Source organism: Diabrotica virgifera, chromosome 5 (genome assembly GCF_917563875.1).
Source record: "Diabrotica virgifera virgifera chromosome 5, PGI_DIABVI_V3a".
Lineage (NCBI taxonomy): Eukaryota > Metazoa > Arthropoda > Insecta > Coleoptera > Chrysomelidae > Diabrotica > Diabrotica virgifera.
In genome coordinates this window covers 59,579,805-59,600,330 of record NC_065447.1, presented here as the reverse complement: position 1 = coordinate 59,600,330, position 20,526 = coordinate 59,579,805, and the positions used below count along the sequence as shown (strand labels likewise).

At 32.3% G+C, this 20,526-nt stretch overlaps 1 protein-coding gene across 1 annotated transcript in view; it reads right to left on the bottom strand.

The window, feature by feature from the left end:
- LOC114330984 (eukaryotic translation initiation factor 4 gamma 2) overlaps nucleotides 1–20,526 on the bottom strand; it is a 117,793-nt gene that overhangs the window by 73,331 nt on the left and 23,936 nt on the right. The window contains exon 2 of the mRNA XM_028280443.2: nucleotides 13,644–13,872. The gene's annotated coding sequence lies outside the window, so the exon portion shown is untranslated. The remainder of the gene's footprint in view (nucleotides 1–13,643; nucleotides 13,873–20,526) is intronic.

Genomic DNA, 20,526 nt, shown 5'->3' with positions numbered 1-20,526 from the left:
AAAAAACTGAACTCTGCATGCTACTCAACAAGAGTGCTTAAAGAATACTTACACAGGATACTCTTCTTACTGTTTATTATACTAACTTTTATTCTCGGCTACGTTATGGAATGATGTTCTTGGGAACTGCAGTGGGAACATCAAAGCTTCTTATCATTCAGAAAAAAGTAGTACGGATTATTCTTGGGATGAAAATCAAGGACTCATGCAGGGGGAAATTGAAACTACTAAATATACTTACTTTTCCAGCCATCTACATTAATTTATGAATGTTTATAGTTTCTTTTTAAGAACCCTTCAGTATTCAACCATTATATCCCCAATCATACCCATCACACAAGAGCTATAAACCTAACAATTCCTAGACACAGGCTTACTCTAACAGAACTATATGTCTGTATCAAATTTCACAAGTTACCATCAGCATTAAAACAAGAGAATCAATTTGGAAGATTTAAAAAAGAGCTATTTAAATCTGGTCATTGTAGAACCATATACCGTGGTGAAATACCTGGAGTATTAGTTTTTTGTTTTGTAACATGTAGTGTCTAATTTTAATTATAATAATTATTGTTCTATGTACTTCAGATTTATATAGGTTTATACAATTTTTTTTACTTTTACTTGACGTTATTTGCTCAAATATGTCAACATTTTATGCAAATAAAAAATTATTCTATTCTGAGTTTTAACGTTTCTTTATCGGTTCTTGATTTTTCGTTTTAATAAATACGAATATTCCAGTGTCTTACTTGAAATTATAAACATGAGCACATAAAAATTAAAGAAAATCAGTACTGCGGTGATTGCCAGATAACGGACTAACAGAGATGTATACCTTCATAGCAATCTTCTTTACTATTCTACTATTCACCTTTTGATAGGTTAACCTTGTTAACAACCCCCAAAATTTTTAATGGAAAGAGGGATTGAGTGATACCTCATTTTAAAGGTCATTCAGCTTCAACCAGCTTTTCAAAAATACTACCTACATTATATTTCTTTTCATAGTCCAGAAAGCCACTGCGCATCCGCTAGGAAAAATATTCCGATTCGGATTTTTGCACAATCTTACTCAAAAAGGACCCCTTTTAACAAATTTGCATGTTGCCAGGACCAAAAGTGGGTAAAAAATTTTTTAAACGTTTTTTTTTTTGTTTTTTTTTCCTAAAATTATTTGGAACAAAGTTTTTTTAGGTTTTTTTGGATCACTCCAAACAGAAAAGGTCTTTAGTGACATTTCTCTAAAGTTGATAGTTTTTTACAAATTATAAGCGATTAAAAATGGAAAAATTGCGAAATCGGCCATTTTTAACCCTCAAAAACTATGTGAAAAACTGAAAATTTGAATGTTGCCAAGGTAGGTCGATATTCTTTAAACATCGATTGATGAAATCCCGAAGAGTTTTTTGTAATACAATATTCAAAACTCCTTTGTTTTTTAATTGCTAATCAAGCGTACGCGACACTATTTTCCACCGACAGTATGGTGTAAATGAAAGGAATAAATTCGTTATTTCGTAAACAGGCGACTTTAAGGAAAAATACCGAAACAGGTCGATTTTTATTTTTAAGTTATGATATTGTTACATATATGGTATACTAGTGACGTCATCCGTCTGGGCGTGATGAAGTAATCGATGATTTTTTTAAATGAGAATAGGGGTCGTGTGCTGGCTCATTTGAAAGGTTCTTCAATTCTCTATTCAGTAATATAAACATTTATATAATTATTTATACAGGATGTCCTTCTACTTCTTTTTTTGTCAAATAATTTAATTTAATAAACAGTTTTTGGACACCCTGTATAAATAATTATGTAAATGTTTACATTACTGAATAGAGAATTTAAGAACCTTTCAAATGAGCTAGCACACGACCCCTATTCTCATTTAAAAAAATCATCGATTACGCCATCACGACCAGACGGATGACGTCACTAGTATATAGCGTTACCAGGTGTCCCGATTTGCGCGGGACGTCCCGATTTTCAGGGGTCTGGGGACGCGTACCGATTTGTACCTGATCGGGACACTAAATGTCCCGATTTTCACCCACGAAAACCAATTTCAGGAGGACTTGGAGTGAATTTTACAACTATGTTATAAAATCAAGGCACTCCTAAAAGCGGCAACATCGAATGAAAAATATAATTTTAATAAAAAATAAATAATTTACTTAATCTACGATTTTTTTGTACTTTCGTCTGATTATTATTATGTAGGATTAAATACAGATTATAGAAACACCTTGTAGTCCAGTAAATGAACGGGAAATACGGCGATACCGTGAATTTTCAGGATCCACTCCGAATTGCATGAAAATTGCCGTTGGTTGCTTAGTTCTATAGAATTTTAACTTAGTTAATACTTTTCGAGTTATTTACGATTGAAAATGTTTATTTTTCGACAAAAAATCACGTTTTCAGGTGATTTTCACAAACAACTCAAAAAGTAAGTATTTGATCGAAAAAAGTATTCTTAGCAAAAATGAAGCATAATATAAAAAATAAAAAAAATTGTGAACTCGTAAAGTATATAGACCCAGCAAAAGCAAAGTTGTAGCTCATGAAAAATACGTTCTTATTCGACAAATTCCAAATCAAATATTTCAACGTGAAATAACCAAGAAATGAAGCACTTTTCGGGAAAAACCAATTAAAACTTTTTTAATAAAGCTTTATTTTTATGTTTTAAAAAAGTTTCTAGCATCAAAACTAAGCGAGTTATGCTCAAAATCGAGTTGACTCCTTTTTTTTTTTTTGGTAAAAAAATCGTGAAAATCTCCCCCTACTTAGCGCCCCAAATGAAATTAATCGTTACCGCTTTACAATCAATTTACTTTATTTATGTATTTTTTACATGATTGAAAGGGACTAAACGAGTCACTAATCACGAGTGTATGCAAAATATGAACAGCCATATTTTAACCAATTTTTGTCTTACAGAAAAACAAAATGAATCTATCATATTTATTATAAAAGCAAAACCTACCTACTTTTTACTCCTTAAGATTTTTAGTATCCCTAATACCTTTAAGTTATTTTGAAAAAAGGGAATGTTCCAATATTCTAGGAATTTTTTTTTTTACCATAAAACCAATTTTTTTCAAAATTAAGCACTCCCAAACGGTAAACCTTACAGATTGTATAAACAATACACATATAAAGTAAATGGTAAAGCGGTAACGATTAATTTTATTTACGGTGCTAAATAGGGGGAGATTTTCACGATTTGTTTTTTACCAAAAAAAGGTGCCAACTTTATTTTGAGCGTAACTCGCTTAGTTTTAATGCTAGGGACTTTTATTTACTTAAAACAAAATCCAAGATTTTTTTTAACACTTAAAAAATTTTTAATAGGTTTTGCCCGAAAATTGCTTAATTTTTTGGTTACATATTTCAAATTGAAAAATTCGATTTGGAATTTGACGAATAAGAACGTATTTTTGATGAGCTACAACTTTGTTTTTACTGGTTTTATAGACTTTCTGAACATACATTTTTTTGCTTTTTTAAAAGCTACATTTTTGCTAAGAATATTTTTTTCGATAAAATTACTCGAAAATTATTGACTTAGTTTAAAAATTATATAGAACAAAAGTTTTTTAGAGTTAGTCAGTTGATCCATTTTAGGACTTACTTTAAACGCGCATTTTTTATCCCCGAGAAGGGGTAACTGTAAGTGTCACCCCCCAAGTAAAAGCAACCAATGGTAACTTGTTAAGCTACTTTTAAGTAGACAGTAAGTAGAAACTGAAACCAGATTTTCATGCATTTCGGAGTTGACTCTGAAAATTACACTCCAAAACGTTCATTTACTGGGGGTGTCTATTTGTCCCGATCTACAACCCTAAATCCCGATTTGTTTTTGCTTATGTACCGATTAAAAACAAATCGGACCTGGCAACACTACTAGTATACCATATATGCCACAATATCATAACTTAAAAATAAAAATCGACCTGTTTCTGGATTTTTCCTTAAAGTCGCCGGTTTACGAAATAACGAATTTATTCCTTTCATTTGCACCATACTGTATACACATGCAACGGTGGAAAATAGTGTCGCGCACGCGTGATTAGAAATTAAAAAACAAAGGAGTTTTGAATATTGTATTACAAAAAACTCTTCGGGATTTCATCAATCGATGTTTAAAGAATATCTACCTACCTTGGCAACATTCAAATTTTCAGTTTTTCACATAGGTTTTGAAGGTTACAAATGGCCGATTTCGCAATTTTTCAATTTTTAATCGCTTATGTCAAAAATATCAACTTTAGAGAAAAGTCACCAAAAGACCTTTTCTGTTTGGAATGATCCAAAAAACCTAAAAAAACTTTTTTCCATGCAAAAAAAATAATTTTAGGAAAAAACAAAAAAAAAACGGTTAAAAAATTTTTGACCCACTTTTGGTCCTGGCAACATGCAAATTTGTTAAAAGGGGTTTTTTGAGTAAGATTGTGCAAAAAATCCGAATCGGAATATTTTTCCTAGCGGATGCGCAGTGGCTTTCTGGACTATCAGTACTTTTGGAAAAATCAAGTGAAAAGCTACAGATATTAAGTATTGAGTTCAGAACTCCATTAATTTTTTTTGAGTATTGGAGTATTTTGAGTATTTTTTGGAAAAATCAAGTAGCATCGAGTTCAGAGCTTCAAAAATAGAAAGTAGGTACCACTTCTATAATTTCTATAATTTGGTATAGAAAATATAAAAATATGCAAAAACAGATAAAATCTATTTGTGACGGGAACATTTTGTAGACCAGTTTTCAACTAAATTACATCAATCCTCTAGCGGGGGTGGACACAACAATACAGGCGACGAGTTCCACCCTGGACAGCAGGTACCTCGGAGACCATCATCGTCACAAAATTCGTCTTCAGTGACCTCCAAAACCCCCAAGTATAAAAATTGAACTCATTTCCGTCAATATTTCCTGAGTTCTAAATTTTTCATTTTCCATCTCTTCGAGATGCACTTTGAAAATGCATTTACTTATGCACAAAAATTTTTGCCGGAGATCATTTTAGTTCACAAAATTGCCTGACACTCTCTCGAATCGAATGCAAAAAGTTGCAAGACGATTCATCTTACTGCACAAAATTCCTAGGTTTTGTGCTTTTTAGTGCTTCGTTGCTTCATCTATTAATAGAGTATTTTACTGAAAAGCGACGTGTTGTCTATCAGAGTGACTATGAGAAGTAAAATAACGGGCAAAAACATATGTTATTTAAGTATCGAAAGATAACTGATTTAAATTAATCCATTAATCCCTAATGTTGCGTAGACGAAAAATGTTTACATATTTTTTTAATGACATTAACTAATTGCTCCTCACGTTTATGCGGAATATAATGGGAATTATATTTTCCATATTTAATCTAAATTTAAGTTTAACGATAAGAAGACACTAAAAAATAGCTGAGCTTAAAAATCACCCAAACCAGATCCTGCGAGAATCAATAGTCAACACACAAGATCAAAGCAACAAATAGTAGCAAATGCTTACAGATAATAACATGATAATATCACCAGCTACGTGGTACTATCTGAAGAATCCATGAAGTTCAAATCAGAAAAAGATAAACACTTTAACTATTTAATTCAGGCATCCGGAAGATCTGTGTGAAGGAATCTCTAATTTGGGGCAGATTACAATTGCGCGCAGCGGTCAGGGTTCTCAACAGGGTGTCTAAGCCAATGGTGCAATTGCGCGCACGTCTTTAAAAAGGTATGCTGTGATTGCGCGCAAAGTCGTAAATTATAGTAAACGGAAGTTTTATTTACTTCTTATTCGTTTTGAACGGAAATTTTGTTAATTTTAAAAAATTAAGATAATAACAAGTGAATACTACATTGAAATAGTTGTGATAAAAAAAACTAAATAGTGTTTCTTTTATAATTAATATTTATTGTATTAAATAATGTACATATGTAAATAGACATTTAATTTGAACATGCCTTATAACATATAGTTTTAACAAATTCTATTCTGGATATTTCTTTATTTTTAAATTTCTCTATCAAAGGACATCGCACACTCTTATGGAAAATATAATGTCACTCAAATTCAATAAAATTTATACGAATAGATTCGTTTTAAATTAACGGTCAAATCTTATCATTGCGCCAACTCCATATTTTCAATAATAAGAGCAGAAATTGATATAAATAAATTTGAAATCAAATGGATACGTACATAAGTTAGAGAGAGAAAAAATATTTTATAATACCCAAATTGTCGGTACTCCATAAATCAGCGGATTAGTTTCACTAATCCGCTTAGGCCCAGCGGGGTTTAAGGCTCTTTTGAATAGCACCCAGAGCAATAGTAATTGTAACTGACAGTTTTACTGACTCCAAAAATGTGATTTCGATAAACTTTAATTGCAATTTGCGCCGTAATTAATCATAATTAAGAGTTGGCGCAATGATAAGATTTGACCGTTAATTTAAAACGAATCTATTCGTATAAATTTTATTGAATTTGAGTGACATTATATTTTCCATAAGATGTGTGCGATGTCCTTTGTTACAGATTTTAATGTTCTTTCATAATTAATATTTTTAATTTTTTTTTGTAAATGTAAGCTATTTAATTGCACATAATTAATTAAAAAATTAATATATTATATATTATACAGTACAATTTTCAAAGGAGGAAGACCTAACCTTTCGGTCCAAACCTAACTTTCGGGTATTAGAGCTGCTGATATATACCGCTGCGCGCAATCACAATATACCGTTTTGTTTACCTGCCTTAATCCTTCCGTTGCGCGCAATCACAGCAACCCTCTTAAAGGTAAATTTCAGTACCCCAGGAGGTATTTGACCGCTGCGCGCAATCACAACCCACCCCTAATTTGAGCCCATTTTCATTTTCCCTTTTTTTTTACATAATTTTAAAGTTCAAGTATCTATTAATCTACAGGCATAAGGTTTCGGCTCAAAACCTTCTAAATCCTCTTCAAAATACCACTGAAAAGTTAACGTAGAATCAAACCCTGCTATGTCCAGAGTTTTATGAACAATAAAATACTTCTTTTTCTTGTATATTTTGTATGTTTTCCTATCAAAATGGTTCAATGCCTACTTTTAGTGCATTAATTGCGCCTAAAAGCAGTTGAAAATGAGCAATATTATTTATGTGGGCTTAGAATCAAAATCTACTAAATCCAAACTAAAAGTACAAATTTCTGAAAATGTAAGGGACATGCAGAAAAATGAATCTATACCAAATTAGTGTGCCATTTTATGACATTTATTGATGCCACTTTGATTAAGAAATGCCGGATACTTTTTGGGATATTTACATTTTTAATTTTTTTTTAGTCTCCTAAAAAATTTCAAAAAATGTATCTAGCAGGTTTTGATTCTATAGGCCTCATTTGGAATATATCGTTGAAATAACTGTGAAATAGGAGACAATATTATTATTAAAAGAAAAAGATAAAAGTTTACAAATCGAAACATCCTTGTAATTGTCAATACTTTTATCAACAATGTCTCAACTAACATGCACAAAGATATAATAAATGCTCGTTTTATAGATTTGAAAAATCCGCCTGATAAGAACAACATAAAAACTAAGTATTCATAAAATAAATATGGCACGTGGAGAATTAAATCAACATTAAAATCATAATTAAAATCGTATGTCACCATTATATTTAGTTAAAAATGAACGAACAGTAAAAAAGCAAAGCAATAGGTAGTTTCCAAAAGTATCCTTGAAACAACAGATAACACCAATGAACAGTAAAATGCTGGCGACAGTTACAGTATCACCTTTAATCAGAACTACACAACAATAACACATCTTCTTGTAGTGCCTATCCGTTTCGGATGTTGGCGACCATCATGGCAATCTGTACTTTGCACACTGCTTCTCTGAAAAGATTTGTAGTGGTTGTGTTGAACCACGCACGTAGATTTTTCAGCCAGGAAATCCTTCGCCTTCCTGGTCCTCGCTTTCCTTCTACTTTTCCCTGCAAGATTAGTAGCAGCAGTCCATATATTTCACTGTTCCTCATGATGTGACCGAGGTATTCGATTTTGGCTGTTTCTATTTTGATTAACAGCTCTTTTTCTTTTTGCATTTACAGCAAAACACCCTGATTAGTAATGTGGTCGGTATAAGATATCTTCAGGATTCGACGATAAAGCCACATTTCAAAAGCCTCAATTTTCTTGCAGGTGGCGTCTGTGAGAGTCCACGACTCAACTCCGTACAACAGTATAGGAAAGATATAACATCGTAGTAATCTGACTTTTATGGGTATCGACAGATCTTGCTTTCTCTATCCTACATTTGATTTCTATGGAATGGTCCCAATTTTCATTGACGTTCGTACCAAGGTAGGTGGATGTTTTTACTCTTTCTATTTGTTGACCATTCATACTGATTCGTTCAAATTGCTGTTCATTCTTAGAGATCATCATACATACAATAACACATACACAGATTTATTCCCAACTAAGATACTTATTGGATAAATGCCAAGATGTCAGGTAATATTAATGCGTGATGTTTAAAAAAATATCACCAAATATTTTTGCTCCCTAAATCTTTAATATGTAATTATTGTTGTAGACTCATCAAGTCTTCATAAGCCACTATAAGTTTGGTCTCTTTGCCAGTTAGGCAACTGATGAAACCGTTATGAAACACAACAAAGTAACTTTATAATTGCTTTACAGCGTGCTTATAATCACTAGTATTCCATTTATAGGGTTAGAATATCTTCTACGATATCCCAGAAAGCAACACCCTTAAAGATGTCCAAAAATGGGTAAAAGAAATTTGTGCATCCTAATTTGTGGAAAATAAAAAAGTTATTACAACCTTGTGCTCGCTCCACGCCAGAATAATGTTGGTGCGTCAGAAAACTCTCATTCATTTCTTAATTGCCTCATTCAGGTAAATTTTGAATAGTGTTGGACATAGACTACTGCAGCCTTGCTTAGTCGCTTATTCATCATAAGATTATTTGAGAACTGGTTGTTAATAGACGGAAAGGCAGCGCTGAAAAATCTCTTTGAATTTACTAAAGCTAGATTTTTCACAGTTGATTACTGTGAGTGTCTAGAGAAACATACTGCGGTCGGTCAAGCGAAACGTAGAACAGGGGTTACTGAGAGGGTATTAAAGTTGCTTTCCTACGAAGGTAATTAAATCCATTTACTAAGGCTGAAAATCAGTACACACATTCTAAATTAAATATAAATAAAAGTTATTACAGTAAAACATCCGTTAACCGAAACCTTTTTAACCGAAACATCGTTTAACCGAAACGGCTGACAGTTTCAATAATTTCGTCAAAAAAGTAAATTTTTATCGCAAAACGGAAACAATTCGATGTTAATTTGTTAACATCGTAAACATTACTTTGACCACGAATTCTATGTCGTTTGATACAAGAAGAATAAGAAAACAATGTTATTTTTAACCGAAATTCTGGTTATCCGAAACGGCTTCTCCCAATTATTTCAGTTAACGGAGGTTTTACTGTATAGTCGGTCAGCTGTATGACGGGACATAGCCGGTCGGTCGGCTCCAATAGTCGATTGAGGAAATGAAGCATTTTGGCTGGCGATTTTTTCGTCCAGCATGGATTTACTTAAAATTTTCACAGAAGGTAGGGAATAGTCCAAGGATCATTTTCTATATCATGCCGCTATCATACGCTAAAACCTTGGGATGGTAGCCACCCCATTTCGGGGGTGGGAATTTTTTATTACATTTTAACCATCTAATTCGATGGAAAAAGTGATTCTAAAAAAAATGTTTTTTACATTTTCTTCGTAAAACTAATATTTTTCGAGTTATTTACTTTTTCCATTGAATTACATGGTTAAAATGTAATCAAAAATGCCCACCCCCTAGATGGGGTGGCAACCACCCCCATGGTTTTAACCCTTAAACGCCCAACCTTTTTTAGGTTCCATGTACGCCCAAGGGTGGGTAAAAAATGTCCACCTCGAAAATAGCTAATATATTTATTGAGAGTTGTTGAAAATGGATTAAACTTAAGAATCTTATGCTTAATAAACACAGTATCTTCTAAAATATTAATATAAACAATTTGCAAACCTTACAACAAAATTACAATGCACATCAAAATTAACATACCAGTAAAAGCCTGTAATCGAAATTTGTCGATTTTCTCCACATTTTTCCTCTCAGCCTCCTCATTGGCGGATAATTATGTTGATTATGTAATTATACGTCGATAATTATATGGATTAAGTTCCTAGCAACGAGAAATTATATAGAAACCTTTAGTAACAAGTTTTACCAAGGGTGTACTTTTTATGCCCACCCAAATTTACCTCAAGATATTACTTTTATTTTCAAAAATGTTGGTAGGATCAAAATAGCATTCCACAAAGGGCTGTATTTTTAACAATATATAATTTTTTAAAAAATTTTAAACACGTAATAAATATGTTACAAGGGAATACGCATTAGGTGGACATTTTTTACCCACCCTTGGGCGTTTAAGGGTTAACGTATGATAGCGGCATGATATAGAAAATGATCCTCGGACTATTCCCTACCTTCTGTGAAAATTTCAAGTAAATCCATGCTGGACGAAAAAATTGCGAGCCAAAATGCTTCATTTCCTCAATCGACTATTGGGGCCGACCGACCGGCTCTGTCCCGTCATACAGCTGACCGACTATAATAACTTTTATTTATATTTAATTTAGAATGTGAGTACTGATTTTCAGCCTTAGTAAATGGATTTAATTACCTTCGTAGGAAAGCAACTTTGATACCCTCTCAGTAACCCCTGTTCTACGTTTCGCTTGACCGACCGCAGTATGTTTCTCTACACACTCACAGTAATCAACTGTGAAAAATCTAGTTTTAGTAAATTCAAAGAGATTTTTCAGCGCTGCCTTTTGGTCTATAATCTTTATTTTTGATTTAAGATCGTTGTAGAATCGATGTATTGCTTTCACAAGTGTAACATTATTAGATTTGCTTTCTGATACTTGCCATAGTCTACATACGGGTACTGTATCATAAGCTTTCGACAAGTTCACAAATAATAATATATGAGTTAGTCTATCTCTGGCCAATATTTTTTAACTCGAAACTCTGCTTGCTGTTCCAGCTCAGTGGTTCATATTCGATTTCGACCAGGGGTTTTCTTGATTGTATCATTAATATTCTACCGCGACAATGGTAGTTCTCGCAGTTTGCCTTATACCATTTTTTATAGACCGGTGTAAGGTGTAATCCATCCTTCTTTCCAGATTTTCGATATATTATCATCTCTGTATAACTTTCGATTGAAAAGTTCTGTTAGCGTTGGTGTTGCATTTTTTAGAAGTTCAGTAGAGATTCATTCTGGTCCATATGCTATTTTATTTTTCACGGTTTTTAAAGTTTTGTTAATTTCTGGTCCATGAATTTGGTATCTTCTCTGTGTCTGTTGCAGATATACTAGTCTGCACTTTCGTATTTCTTTTGTGTAGTGAGTTTTAAATTAATTGATGTTGATGGTTTGTAGGTTTGTTGTATTTACGTCTTCCCTCCTTAGATTTCTAGTCTTTAGGATTTCAAGAAGTAATGATAAGTAATTATCATTCATGATTTTCAGGAAATTGTGTATAATATACACAATATGTTCTATATTGTATATATGTACACTAATTATACATAAGTTTATAAGTATATTTCCATTATATTTATGTATCACTTCTTCGCCGAAATTACTATTACTGGATTATTTTGTCTTTTTTCAGTTCTTGCGTTCAGGTCGCCAATCATTGTTTTTTCTCGCTGATTGCATATTTTTAAGAGTACCTCCTGTAATTGTTGGTAGAATGTATCTTCTTCTTTTACTGATTTATCTAAATATTAATTGAAATTCATAATGATATGATATATTCATAAATGATATTCATGTAATGCCTTCAAATTTGTTATTTTGTTTTTTTTTTAGATTCTGTTTAACAATTATAAATACTCCCTTGGCAGCTCTCTTGTCTTTTGGTACGCCGCTAAAGATTTGGACAAATTTTCCAGTTAGTATGATTTTCTTGCCCATTTTCTTTGATTCTGTGATGACAGATACCAATATGTTTTGTTGTTGTAAAAGCATGTATCCACTATGATCGCGCCCTCTTGAGCTCCGCGCTCCCGCAACTGCTCCACATGGTGGATACGTTGGCGCTCTCGGGCAGTGTAACAGTGTGCGCTCCGCCTCGGCGCTCCAATCGGTGGCGGTTTATATGTAGAGGAGCGCATGCCGTATCCATTGGAGCAGTTGAAAGGAGCGCGGAGCGCAAGAGGTTCGCGAACAAAGTGGATACGTGCCTTTATGTAACGAACTTTAAATACATAGTTGGAACCATATGAGAAACTTTTTTATTAGTATTAATTTTACGAAAAAGTTATTCTTCATAAAAAGCTCTGCATGGTCTAAAACTTATCAACCATCAGATATTAAATTTTATCAATCTTATACGAGGTATGCCAAAACATATGAATTTTATTATTATTATGAAATATGAAAATCATTATTATGAAAAGTTGTTTGGAATTAAAAACTATGATTTGCTATGCAATTACATCATTCTAATTGAAAAAAAGCAAAAACATAATTTTTGTTTATTATACATATATTATGATAACTTCCGTTCCGATAGAAAAAATGTTATTTTACGCCAATGTTCATTAGATTTTTAATGTATTTTGTTTTGTGGAAATTTGCTTATCCTTTTTTACTGGAACGGAAGAGTTATCATATATTTGTAATAAATAAAAATGAGATATCGGTAATTAGGAATAGTTAATTCATCAGTTTGCTTTCGTGATAATGTTTCGATTAGAGATTTGAACCATATTTTCTTGGAATACAAAATTGACGAGAGATATATTTATATAGACCAATTATATTACAATCTACAACAAACACAAGTGTATTTTTCAATTAGTATAGAATATCTACGAAGTTTCCATCAAATGGAAATGGAAATAATTAAATTTCTGATTAACTATTTTAAAGAAAAAATATTTAAATGAAACAAGTCTAAATATAATAAATCTAATAAATTAAGGTACAAATAAAAATCTGTGGCTAACGGACCTGCTTCAAGCCATCTTTTCACACACAAACACACGTAATTTGAGAATTTTTGTTTCAATTAGAAGAATGTAATTGCATATTAAAGTAGTTTTTAATTCCAAACCACTTTTCATAACAATTGTCGTGCAATTTATTCGAAAAATTTATTGTGCAATATAAAGGTACTTTACTCTTAAGCAAAATTCATATTTTTTTACATACCTCGTATAAGATTGATAAAATTTGATATAATCTGATGGTTGTATCGTAGGTTTTGGGCCATGCAGAGCTTTTTATAAAGAATAACTTTTTCGTAAAATTAATAACAAAAAAGTTTCCCATATGGTTCAAGCCCTGTACCTTAAGTAAGTTTACTGCACAAGAAAAAAGAAAGAGGGGGGCGTAATATATTTTACTCCCACTCTAAGGGAAGAACTTTAAGGAATCTTAAATTTGGCTCTCATACACACATTCATCCCATGAATTATTAATATGAATGCATTCACCTATAACTTAGTGTTTAGGATGATAACATAATATATGAAACAGTGACTTACTTTGCGGAAAACCAGGTCATTACGTGATTCTGGCGTAAGAGCATCTTGATGTCTCAGTGTAGAAGGTGGGACCCAGCGTCGCTTGGTGGAAGGAGCGTTGTCCTTCACCGAAACACGAGCTTGTGGCCCCGTCTGCCTGGGGCTCTCCGTTGTGGTGGGTAAACTTGCTCTCAGTTGAAGACCTCCTTTTTCTCTCACACTATATTTTCTCTATTTCCAGTTCTCTGTGCTGAAACAACAAAAGAAAAGCGATTAGGAATCTCTACATACATTCTATGTTCAAACAATAGCATTTGTGTAAAAGTACCATTATAAAAGTGAAGTTCAATGAATACATGGGAACTAATATGAACAATTTGAAAAGGGGAACGATTCTCTGGTGTTCATGAAAAATGAATGAGATTTAAAAAAAAATATAATTTATAATAATATTGAAAAATTGTATGGGTGATTCCATTTCAAATCACTCAATTTTGGACCAAAAAAACTTTTGGATCTCCGATCTGCGGGATGTAGAAATAAAACATTTAAGCTCGAATTGTCTTTTCTTCTTCTTCTTTTTTTTTTCTCAAAATGTTATTATAGCGATTTTACACTGATTTGGTATTTATAACAAATTTGCATTTCCTATCGTAAAGTATATTTCTATTAACGACTGGGCTAATATTACTTTTGCAGATGAGTCAAGATTTGCACTTTGTGGATCCGATACACGTAAAACTGTTTGACAGACGCGCCGGTGAGCGATTTGATCAGTGTAACCCAAGAACAGCCAGAAATTTTGGAGATGGCTCGTTTATGATATGGGGAAGCCTATGCTTTGCAGGTCACACAGAATTAACAGTGTTTTGTAGGGAGTTCCTGACAGCTGATCGGTATATAAGAGAGGTTCTTGAAGAAAATGACGTGCCTTTTGTTCCAATTATTGCAGACAATTTCGTTCACACGCAAGACAACGCTCGCCCGCACGTTACTACAATAACAATGCAATATCTTAAGAAGTTAAAATTCAAGTTTTCGATTGGCCAGCAATCAGCCCAGACCTAAGCCCATTTGAGCATGTTTGGGGCTACCTATGTACAAAGACGCATAAGAGCCCGTATCGTCGTCGTTCATATAACCTTGATTGGCTGGAAAATGCTTTAACGGAAGAACGTGAAAATTTGGATTTGGAGTACATACGGCCTTTATAAGAAGCATTCCACAGAGAATAAGGGATGTCATTAGAGCCAGAGACTAAAATGTTCAATTTGTCCTTGAAATTCCTTATTTCACAGATTTGTATTTTTGTATTGCCTGCATTTGCAATAAAATGTAAGAGATACTAATCAAAACTTCTACATTTATTACATTTATGACTTTATGCGATACTTTTTGCGACGAGTGTATTTTTATTGTAAAAACTGAATAAAGAAAAATACGACTTTTATAGCCCCTTTAAAATAGTAGTTATATTGTTAGTACTAATTATTCTAAAAATTTGATATTAAAATTATTACCATATTTATATTTATTACCAACGAGACTCTGATTTAAAAAACATATCAAAATCGGTTGAATGGAAGCAGATTATATATTATATTAAAAATCTTGAGCGAGCCTCAATTTCGAACTCTCGATTTCCGTTTTCAAGAGACGGAAACTTGTCTCCCCCACACCCCCAAAACTTGGCTCCTCCACATCCCCAACCAGCTACTTTTCGTCCGGCAAGCAACTTTAATCAACATTTTTCCTATGCTACAGATTGGATAGAGTTTTAAAATTTATTTATATCGAAAGTTGATGGAAAAAAATGTATTTTCTGAAGAATTGGACCTTGTGGCATAAATTGTTTACGTGCAAACCGGGGTAAACTTTAAAAGGCTGTGTTTCGAATTCAAGGATTTAAACTTTTTTTAATGAAACTTTTGTCAATGAAATTTTTTTCCGTTAATTTTAAATTCTGTTGAATGAAAACTCGCAAAGACATTAATTGTATAATTAATTATATATTGTTTAAGCAAAAATAATAAGAGACGGAACAGAAAAAAGCAGCAATCGACAGAATGGAAACACTCTGGTTCTACAAGTCCTAAGAAATTTCGTGTTCCGTATTTTGGGATTGCTAAAGTTTAATCACAATTGATTTTCTGTATACAGGTAAAACAATAACTGGGAATTACTATTCGACGTTAATGAATCCTCTATGAGCAAAAACTGTGGACAGAAGACGCAGAAAGTTGTCCAAACATATTCTATCTTCGCATAACATTACCTCTATACAGAAACCGCATGTTGGCGTGTAAATATTTATTGATTTAGTGTTCAAATTACTCGAACAGCCCCCTTATTCACCAGATGTGGCACCTTGTCTTTCTTAAACAGAAAACAAGTCTAAAAGGTCTAGAAACGTCTAGCTAGAGGCATTGCAATTTTGTTGTAATAAATATAACCGATTATGTGGAGAAGATGTTGATAATAATAAATACTTTGACTTTCAAATTTTGTTTGCTTTTAGAGTAGATTATAAAATTTTCAATACATATATCGACCAGATAACACAAATCCATTAGCATAGCGTGATTCACGAATCTAATGGAAGAGGTATGTAGTTTAAATAAATAATGTTTTTAGGTCATTTATATTGATGGCAAAAAAATGCAACACCTAGGACAAATTAATATATTTTTTAAATATTTATTTATGGAAGTATACATTATGTGGCGACACGCTTTAATTACTATTTTTGCTAATTTTAATTTTTAATAACTTTTCTCAAAACGAAATATTATGGGTCATATAAAATTCACATTTAATATACAAACCAGATGCTAAGAAGGGAAATGAAACGAAACGAAATGTATCCCTAACCATATGTTTTTGGTGTGTTCAGTTTAACAAACAGAATTCCCCATAAATGAATTACCTTATCAGACCTTATGTCAATAACTCACTTTGGAGATGCATTCGAAGACGTTTCTTAAAACTGCAGAAATATTTCAACTTTTAACCGCCAGATCTAAATATTTTATCGCCTTTCTGGCCAGATGGTAGAAACAAACATATTAGCGTTTGTGGTTTTTTTCAGCCACGGCAATCGATTCACAACCTCCCGTCGGGAGTCACACCCCAGCGGGCGTCGGGATAGTTCAACAACACACCCTTACGAGATATAAGCAAAACACCTCTTTTTACCGATTAAAATAAATATATTATTGAAAGATGACAATTTTCAAGGCTCAAAAACACAAGTAAAAAATATCATTTTTGTAATCACCGAGTAGATCAATTCAGGTTCAAACCTTTTTCGATCAGGTCTCGATAAGAATTTTAGCCATGTTTTATTCTAAAACATATTTTTTTAATTGTTAATGAGGAAAGCTTCTTATGGGGAGACGGGCATTAACAACTAAAAAACAATGTTTCAGAATGAAATAAGTCCAAAAGTCTTATTAGTCCAAGTAATGAAGCATAAAATAGGACAAAACCTCGCAATTTTTACAGAATGGATCGATTTGCTTGAAATTTTGAGGATAAGTAGTGGATAGTCCAAGGATCAAAATCTATATGATGCCAAAAGGCGCTTTTACCATGGGGGTGGTTGCCACCCCATGTCGGGGGTGAAAATTTTTTATTATATTTTAACCGCAAAAGTTGGTAAAAACATTCATTCTAAGCAAAAAATGTTCTATACATTTTTTTTATAAAATTAATAGTTTTCTATTTATTCGCTATCGAAAGTGTTAGTTTTATATTAAAAAAATTAATGTTTTTAATCAGTTTTCTGCAAATAACTCAAAAAGTTTTTGTTTTATCAAAACAACTTTGCTTAACAAAAATGTACCTTTTGAAAAAATCAACAAAACCGTTTTTTTTTATTTTCTTAAAGACCAATAGTAATCGAGCTATACTTTATTATATGTTAGGTCTTCTTCGGCAAATGCTAAATATTGTAGTTGCAAAGTCAAAAGACGGGAAAACTATGCATTTTTCGAGGATCACTTGTTTAAACTAATTTGAAGTATTTTTTTTTATTCTGGCCTTGGTTCAGAACCTTTAGCCACGTAACTACATATAAAATTATTATTCTTCGTTCATAAGTATAAAATTGTCCAGTATACACTTAAAAATAAAAAATAAAAAAAATAAAGCTTACAAATAACAATGCCTACGTACTATGTTAATAAATACAACTATATTAATTTTTTTTTTCACTACGGTAAGAACTAAAACATACATAGGTTACAAAATAATATAATTAATTACAGTAAATATCTCATTCATACATTACATAATACAAAAGAAATACCTATTCATTCAAACGATTAGTTTTACATTCACACTTTTAATTTAATTTTTTTAAGAAATGCCATAATTAGTTTAAAAATTTTAATGTTATCCACACTTAATAGCACATTTAAGTCTAGGGGAGTACTTAAACCTGCTTTCAGCAATTCTTGTAGCAGCCACATACTTGCATTGAGATTTAAGGGACAGTTAAAAAATATATGATTTAGATTAGCTATGCTAGTTCCACAGTCACATCTGCCTGTTGGGAGAACTCCGATTTTATGTAGATGCTTCGGGAAACATCCATGATCTACTTTTAATCTTAGGATGGTCTTTTTTGATTTTAGTATTTAATTTGAAGTATTTAAAAATATCTATCTTCAGAAATAAAAAAGTCTTTAGCTCAAAAATTAGGTGGCTTATAATGAAAAGAATGTCAGACCCTATATTTTTCAGCGAAAAAGTGATCGAAAGCAAGCCCCTAATCACCACCCTGATTAAAATTAGTCATTGACCTTATTTCGTCTTCTTTACTTATGTATTATTAATAGGTTCTAGAAGTTTAACTGGTTTAGAATGATTAGTTTTAAAAAAAATGGAGTCAAAAGCAAATATCGAATTTTTGAAGTTTGGTAGAAAATTCCCTTTTCTTCAGAATAGAAAGATTATCATCAGAGATACAAAAAAATATTTAAATATAAAATTGTAGCTTATTTAATTCCCAAGAACATGGTTTGCAAAAATTTTCTCTACGGTAAAAATTGAGTGAGTTATTGACAATTACTTGTAATAACATGCAAAAATCACCTTTACCAACCCTTTCAAAGTCACCACTTTTTGCGACTGAGTATTTTAAAAGGATTTGGTATTAATAGTCTTATAGATCTTGTAAAAACCTACAAAATTATTTTTTAACAAACTTTCTAAGATAAAAATTAAAATGGTTACGGTTAAAAAATCAATATATTTTTTTCAAAAAAAAAAAAAGAAATCCAATTGGAAGCATAATAATGTAAGGTAGCTTTGCTTTTAGTCATTGGCCTTATTAATTCTTCTTTATTTATGTATTATTAATAGATTTTACTGTTATGCTCTAGAGCATAACAGTAAGTTGTATCTCTGTTTTGTGGACTTGGAAAAAGCATTTGATCGGGCGCCACGTAACAAGATCTGGGAAATATTAAACCGTATAAATGTGAAACCGAAGTTAATCCAAGCAATAAAGAGTATATATAAATGTACACGTAATAATGTAAGAACGAACAATTGCTCATCTCTTGAATTCTACACAAGGACAGGTGTAAGACAAGGTGGTGTTCTGAGTCCTTTGTTATTTATCACTCTAATGGACGAAATTGCAAAAGAATGCAGGGGTAAGGTAAAAAGAACTAGGGTTGGGGTGTATAAACTTCAACAAGTATGCGTGTCAGAGTTGATATATGCCGATGACCTGGTAATTGTGGCAAAATCAGAAAAAGACTTGCAAGTAAATGTGAATGTTTGGAATGAAGCCTTTAAGAAATTTGGGATGAGAATAAATATTGAAAAAACAGAAGCTTTAGTAATATCGAAAACACAAGAAAATATAAATGTTAAGTTGAATAATGAGACCATTACACAAGTTGAGGACTTCAAGTATCTAGGATCAACAATGAATGGGCAAGGAAATATAGAACCAGAAATAAACAGCAGGGTAATGAGTGCAACAAAATTATACTATGCACTAAATAAAAGTTTTATTAGGAAGAAAGAAGTAAGCCTGAAAACAAAAATGAAAGTATTTCAAACCGTATACGAGCCGGTGCTACTCTACGGTAGTGAAACGTGGACAGTGAACGACAACATCCGTAGTAAAATTCAAGCATGCGAAATGCGATATTTACGTGCGGTATCCGGGGTGACCAGACGTGATCGTATAAGAAATGAAGACATACGTGAAAGGTGCGGTGTTGGAAGGACCTTAGACAGACTTGAAACGAAACAGTTATCGTGGTTCGGACATATGGCGAGAATGAGTGAAGGTAGAACTGTAAAGAGGGTATGGAAAGCGGCATCTGACAACAAATATTGGAAAGGCTTGCGGAAAAAGAAATATTGGGTGGAGAGAAGCAGAAAGACTAGCTACCGACCGAAAGGCATGGAGACGTCTCATTTCTCCACTTACCTCGACACCGTAAGGTACAAGAGGACGGCTTAAGTAAGTAAGTAATAGATTTTAAAAGTTTGACTGGTTTAGAATGATCAGTTTTTAAAAAACTAGAGTTAAAAGCGAATAACGACTTTTTGTAGTTTGGTAAAAAATGCCATTTTCTTCAAAATAGAAAGATTAGCATCAGATATACGAAAAAATGTTTTGATATGAAATTGTTGGTTATTTAATTCCCAAGAACTTAATTTGAAAAAATTTTTTCTACGGCAAAAATTGAGTGAATGGTAAATGAGTATATATCGAAAAACATTGATTTTTTCTATATAAAAGTAACATTTTCAATAGCGAATAAATCGAAAAGTATTAATTTTATCAAAAAAATGTATAAAACATTTTTTGCCCAGAATGAATGTTTTTATCAACTTTCGCAGTCAAAATATAATAAAAAATTTTCACCCCTAAGAT